Genomic DNA, 6,829 nt, shown 5'->3' on the forward strand with positions numbered 1-6,829 from the left:
GCCTCGCTATTACGCGGCGGAATCGCAACATTGCGATGAAAGGAGGTGTGTTTTCTGCCATTTGTGACACAGTGAACAATATCAAAAGCAGAAAATGCCAATTCTTTCAACGTTAAAATCGTTGCACAGCTCCTTTAAACTCATCCCACTATGACACTGACCTCGCTTCATTTGTGAACTCTGTTGAGACAATAGTTTAATACCATGTTTTCAAAATCGGCATATTTTCCACTGTCCTATGCTAATTAAAGGGCTGATGTGTTGTCGGCCAAATTCAGTGCAATTGTGAAGAACTGGTAAGGACATTTTGCCCGATTAAAGCAGTGATATACTGGTATACTTGTGCGTTTGCTGATTGTCCGATGCGATAATTGTTGAAAAGAGTGTAACCTTCAGTTCTTTTTGTGGAAAGTTCCTTTTGCATTGTTTCTTACTTTGGTCGGCGTATCTGATGTCATGTTTGCTGTACAAGACCATGTGAGCCAAGTCTTCACTCTAAATGAACAGCATACTGTCTAATGTAAACCATATGCTACACATTGGCCACACTGTCTGAAAAGCAATTGGGGCCACATATGTAGTACACATGAGTCATGTATGCTACATGATCTACAGGATAATACTGTATTGGCCATGGCTCTCCTGAGCTCAAATAAATATCAATATCGTGCATGAAACCAGATGGCATAAATACCAGGCATGAACCATTCAAGAATGTACTGCATGTAAACCATGTGACACCTTAAATATTCAATATCTTGCTTCTAGGTCTCAAAAAGGAATGACACACTTCTGTCACTGGCTTTTGTTGGCCCATGGTACTTACATAATACTGAAGTGTTTTGCCATTGATCATATGAGAGTTGCCACAATACTGCATTATTATGCGGGATAATATTGGCCACAGCAGCATTGTTTGTAGTAGCTTGCAATCCTGCTAATAAACCGATGACATTTCGAGTTAGTCAATGGCATGACCAGTTCATGCCAGTTGTTCATTTTCATTAACTTTTTTTTTGTGTTTGATGCATTTTCATTTGGGCAGCTTTGGACTCTCTACAAGCCCGTGACGTGAAATCTGTTTTATTTTTAAAATCAGGCCATCTGTGCTGCTCGCTGATGGCTGGCTTTTATCTGTTTTGAACTTGCAGAAGGTGTGAATTGCTTTATAATTTTCCAAGGACTCCGGCTAGTAAACTGCCGTTTTTTTTTTTATATGTATAGATATTGTAGCGTCTTCAGCTTTCTTATTACAAATGTTGCTAAAGGACATTGCCAAGCAGTGTTTGTGTCACCTTTTTGGTAACAAAAATCTGTCTCGGAGTTGTTGATGTGCCGGGAATGGCAAACTTGGCTAATAAATGAATGGCCATTCTCTCATGTTTCTGCGTCTCATTGGTGTTCGTTGTCCTGTTTTTGCTGTGGAACAATGCTTCACTTGCAGAGCAGGATACCGCAACGGTCTCCCATTTTGTCCCATTTTATTGTGGGAGTGACTCCGTGTTTCTGCATTACAAAGGTTTGTAAAAGTATTTTAGTTTTTTTTTATAAACAGTTTAAAAAGATTACTAATATTACAAAACAAATTTGAATAAAAAGTATATACACTGCAAAAACTATGCGTCGCAACAAAAAAGGCTTGCGTCGTCTAGGTCCTGGGCCAAGCGCCCATTTAGGAAAATTATTAAAGCTTGAGATAATTGGGTTTTTAATTGTTTTTTTTTATATTGTGTTTCCAGGCTTTGTTTCAATTAGGAACTTACTGAGTTTAGCATTATCGAAAAACACTAAATCAATAAACCGCAGAACGATAGGAGCACGCGCAGCATTTTACAGTTTTCTGAAAAACCACACAACTTCAACGAGTTTTTAAGTTTCGTTTTGCAATCGGAGCGCTACCCCGTGAACCCTCTGCTGCGTTACCCGAGAAAAGCGCAGCAGAGGTTGGTTGCATTATTTCTCCACGGGGTGCGGAGTCGTCGGGGCCGAGAAGTACCGAGAAGTCCACCAAGAAGCGCTCCGATTTCAAACCAAAACTTAAAAACCCGCCGAAATTGTGCGTTTTTTTCAGAAAGCCGTAAAATACCGCGCGTGCCATCTATTTTTCTGACTGACATTTGTTGATGTAGTGTTTTTCGATTAATCTCAGCAAGATTCTAACCGAAACCATGCCCTTAAACTCAATATTTAAAATGTTGAGCGTAAATGTACTCATATAATGACAATAGCTATTTAATAAAGGTGCATTGATTGATTACTTTATTGGAATAATCATCTAGCGGTCTAATATAGGGCGGTTTGACTTGTGCTGGTTGCGTGAAAGCACGCCCCCAAATAGGCCTCTTCAAAGCGAAAAAAAAAGCCCCTCCAGGAAAATCTTTGCCCCCTATCAGCGCTGATAAGGCCAAAACTTTTTTCGGCCAACTTTACCCGACAGGCCTACCAGGCGTCTGACACTCCACTAACGTCGTGCTTGCAGCGGTCCCCCGGTGTCGTTTGAAGGCACTAGTCGCGGGCGATAAATTTAATATAATGACAATAGCTATTTAATAAAGGCGCATTAATTGATTACTTTATTAGAACAATCATCTAGCGGTCTAATATGGGGCAGTTTGACGTGCGCTGGTCGCGTGAAAGCACATCCCCAAATAGGCCACTTTTGAGCGAAAAAGACGCCTTCTTATCAGGAAAATCTTTGCCTCCTATCAGCGTTGATAAGGCCAAAACATTTTTCGGCCAACTTTACCCGACAGGCCTACCAGGCGTCTGACACTCCCCTAACGTCGTGCTTGCAGCGGTCCCCTGGTGTTGTTTGAAGGCACTAGTCGCGGGCGTTAAATCTATTCATATAATGACAGTAGCTATTTAATAAAGGCGCATTAATTGATTACTTTATTAGAACAATCATCTAGCGGTCTAATATGGGGTAGTTTGACGTGCGCTGGTCGCGTGAAAGCACATCCCCAAATAGGCTACTTTTGAGCGAAAAAGACGCCTTCTTATCAGGAAAATCTTTGCCTCCTATCAGCGCTGATAAGGCCAAAACTTTTTTCGGCCAACTTTACCCGACAGGCCTACCAGGCGTCTGACACTCCCCTAACGTCGTGCTTGCAGCGGTCCCCTGGTGTCGTTTGAAGGCACTAGTCGCGGGCGTTAAATGTATTCATATAATGACAGTAGCTATTTAATAAAGGCGCATTAATTGATTACTTTATTAGAACAATCATCTAGCGGTCTAATATGGGGTAGTTTGACGTACGCTGGTCGCGTGAAAGCACATCCCCAAATAGGCCACTTTTGAGCGAAAAAGACGCCTTCTTATCAGGAAAATCTTTGCCTCCTATCAGCGCTGATAAGGCCAAAACTTTTTTCGGCCAACTTTACCCGACAGGCCTACCAGGCGTCTGACACTCCCCTAACGTCGTGCTTGCAGCGGTACCCTGGTGTCGTTTGAAGGCACTAGTCGCGGGCGTTAAATGTATTCATATAATGACAGTAGCTATTTAATAAAGGCGCATTAATTGATTACTTTATTAGAACAATCATCCAGCGGTCTAATGTGGGGCGGTTTGACGTGTGCCGGTCGCGTGAAAGCACGCCCCCAAATAGGCCGCTTCTGAGCGAAAAAAAAACGCCTCTTTATCAAGAAAATCTTTGCCTCCTATCAGCGCTGATAAGGCCGAAACTTTTTTCGGCCAACTTTACCCGACAGGCCTACCAGGCGTCTGACACTCCCCTAACGTCGTGCTTGCAGCGGTCCCCCGTTGTCATTTGAAGGCACTAGTCGCGGGCGTTAAATGTATTCATATAATGACAATAGCTATTTAATGAACGCGCATTAATTGATTACTTTATTAGAACAATCATCCAGCAGTCTAATGTGGGGCGGTTTGACGTGTGCCGGTTGCGTGAAAGCACGCCCCCAAATAGGCCGCTTCTGAGGGAAAAAAAACGCCTCCTTATCAAGAAAATCTTTGCCTCCTATCAGCGCTGATAAGGCCAAATCTTTTTTCGGCCAACTTCACTGTTTAACCCTGGCAGGCCTACCAGGCGTCTGACACTCCACTAACGTCGTGCTTGCAGCGGTCCCCTGGTGTCGTTTGAAAGCACTAGTCGCGGGCGTTAAATGTATTCATATAATGACAATAGCTATTTAATGAACGCGCATTAATTGATTACTTTATTAGAACAATCATTCAGCAGTCTAATGTGGGGCGGTTTGACGTGTGCCGGTTGCGTGAAAGCACGCCCCCAAATAGGCCGCTTCTGAGGGAAAAAAAACGCCTCCTTATCAAGAAAATCTTTGCCTCCTATCAGCGCTGATAAGGCCAAATCTTTTTTCGGCCAACTTCACTGTTTAACCCTGGCAGGCCTACCAGGCGTCTGACACTCCACTAACGTCGTGCTTGCAGCGGTCCCCCGGTGTCGTTTGAAAGCACTAGTCGCGGGCGTTAAATGTATTCATATAATGACAATAGCTATTTAATGAACGCGCATTAATTGATTACTTTATTAGAACAATCATTCAGCAGTCTAATGTGGGGCGGTTTGACGTGTGCCGGTTGCGTGAAAGCACGCCCCCAAATAGGCCGCTTCTGGAGGAAAAAAAACGCCTCCTTATCAAGAAAATCTTTGCCTCCTATCAGCGCTGATAAGGCCAAATCTTTTTTCGGCCAACTTCACTGTTTAACCCTGGCAGGCCTACCAGGCGTCTGACACTCCACTAACGTCGTGCTTGCAGCGGTCCCCCGGTGTCGTTTGAAAGCACTAGTCGCGGGCGTTAAATGTATTCATATAATGACAATAGCTATTTAATGAACGCACATTAATTGATTACTTTATTAGAACAATCATTCAGCAGTCTAATGTGGGGCGGTTTGACGTGTGCCGGTTGCGTGAAAGCACGCCCCCAAATAGGCCGCTTCTGAGGGAAAAAAAACGCCTCCTTATCAAGAAAATCTTTGCCTCCTATCAGCGCTGATAAGGCCAAATCTTTTTTCGGCCAACTTCACTGTTTAACCCTGGCAGGCCTACCAGGCATCTGACACTCCACTAACGTCGTGCTTGCAGCGGTCCCCCGGTGTCGTTTGAAGGCACTAGTCGCGGGCGTTAAATGTATTCATATAATGACAATAGCTATTTAATGAACGCGCATTAATTGATTACTTTATTAGAACAGTCATTCAGCAGTCTAATGTGGGGCGGTTTGACGTGTGCCGGTTGCGTGAAAGCACGCCCCCAAATAGGCCGCTTCTGAGGGAAAAAAACGCCTCCTTATCAAGAAAATCTTTGCCTCCTATCAGCGCTGATAAGGCCAAATCTTTTTTCGGCCAACTTCACTGTTTAACCCTGGCAGGCCTACCAGGCGTCTGACACTCCACTAACGTCGTGCTTGCAGCGGTCCCCTGGTGTCGTTTGAAAGCAGTAGTCGCGGGCGTTAAATGTATTCATATAATGACAATAGCTATTTAATGAACGCGCATTAATTGATTACTTTATTAGAACAATCATTCAGCAGTCTAATGTGGGGCGGTTTGACGTGTGCCGGTTGCGTGAAAGCACGCCCCCAAATAGGCCGCTTCTGAGGGAAAAAAACGCCTCCTTATCAAGAAAATCTTTGCCTCCTATCAGCGCTGATAAGGCCAAATCTTTTTTCGGCCAACTTCACTGTTTAACCCTGGCAGGCCTACCAGGCGTCTGACACTCCACTAACGTCGTGCTTGCAGCGGTCCCCCGGTGTCGTTTGAAAGCACTAGTCGCGGGCGTTAAATGTATTCATATAATGACAATAGCTATTTAATGAACGCGCATTAATTGATTACTTTATTAGAACAATCATTCAGCAGTCTAATGTGGGGCGGTTTGACGTGTGCCGGGTGCATACATGGGTAAATTACTTCCAAAATGTAATTTAATTACAATTACAATTACTTAGCTCCCAAAGTAGTTTAACTACAATTACAATTACTACTACGCGAAAGTAGTTCATTACAATTACAAATTACCTTTTAAAAGTAATGCAATTACTTTACAATTACTTATTTCTGAGTTCCCCCCCCCCCCCCCCCCCCCCAAATTACCTTGGGCCATATAAACTGTGAACGAGTTGTATGGCCGCTGTATAAATGTCACGCATTGTACTTTCCTTTTATAAAATTTGTTAAATGGATTATAGAACTTAATATTTTGGAGTAATGGACTCCTGCGTTCTTATGTTCTCAAAAAATCAAAAAATAAATGGCGACAAAATTCACAGGTGCGAGGTGAATCTCCTTAGAGCTTATGAAAATGGTATCCAAGTCAAACCAACAAAAATAAACTTAAAAAATAATACAAGGAAACAAATATGCGACAGTACTGCTATCATAAAACTCACGTAAAAATGGCTAATAAGAGAAACTTGTAAACGACGTCAAACGTTTAAAGAATACGACAACTTACGAAAACATTTCAGCCACGATGATTCGCTGCCTCTCCCCGTCTGTGGACTTGAAACATGCCGGATGTGGGTAACCGTAGCACGCGAACTGTGGTCGCTTCCACAAAACTAGTGTCACAATAGCAGCAACTCTATCGTCAGGGATTCTGGGTTAATTCAGTGCACGGTAATACCCAAAAAGCGGCTGAGATAGATAATAAATTTAGGATCGTCATGTAGCTAATCATTAGGATATCAATGATTGTGTCGATATTATGCGTTTCATAAAGAAGACCGATTTGAATTTAGCATGGCAAGAACAACCTCGAAAAATTAATGATACACTGAAAACGACTTTATTTTCGCGAATTTCGCGAATCACCTACAATTCGCGAAAAAAAAAAGTCCCGG

This window comes from Ixodes scapularis, unplaced genomic scaffold (genome assembly GCF_016920785.2).
Source record: "Ixodes scapularis isolate PalLabHiFi unplaced genomic scaffold, ASM1692078v2 PGA_scaffold13__105_contigs__length_92229423, whole genome shotgun sequence".
Classification (NCBI taxonomy): Eukaryota; Metazoa; Arthropoda; class Arachnida; order Ixodida; family Ixodidae; genus Ixodes; species Ixodes scapularis.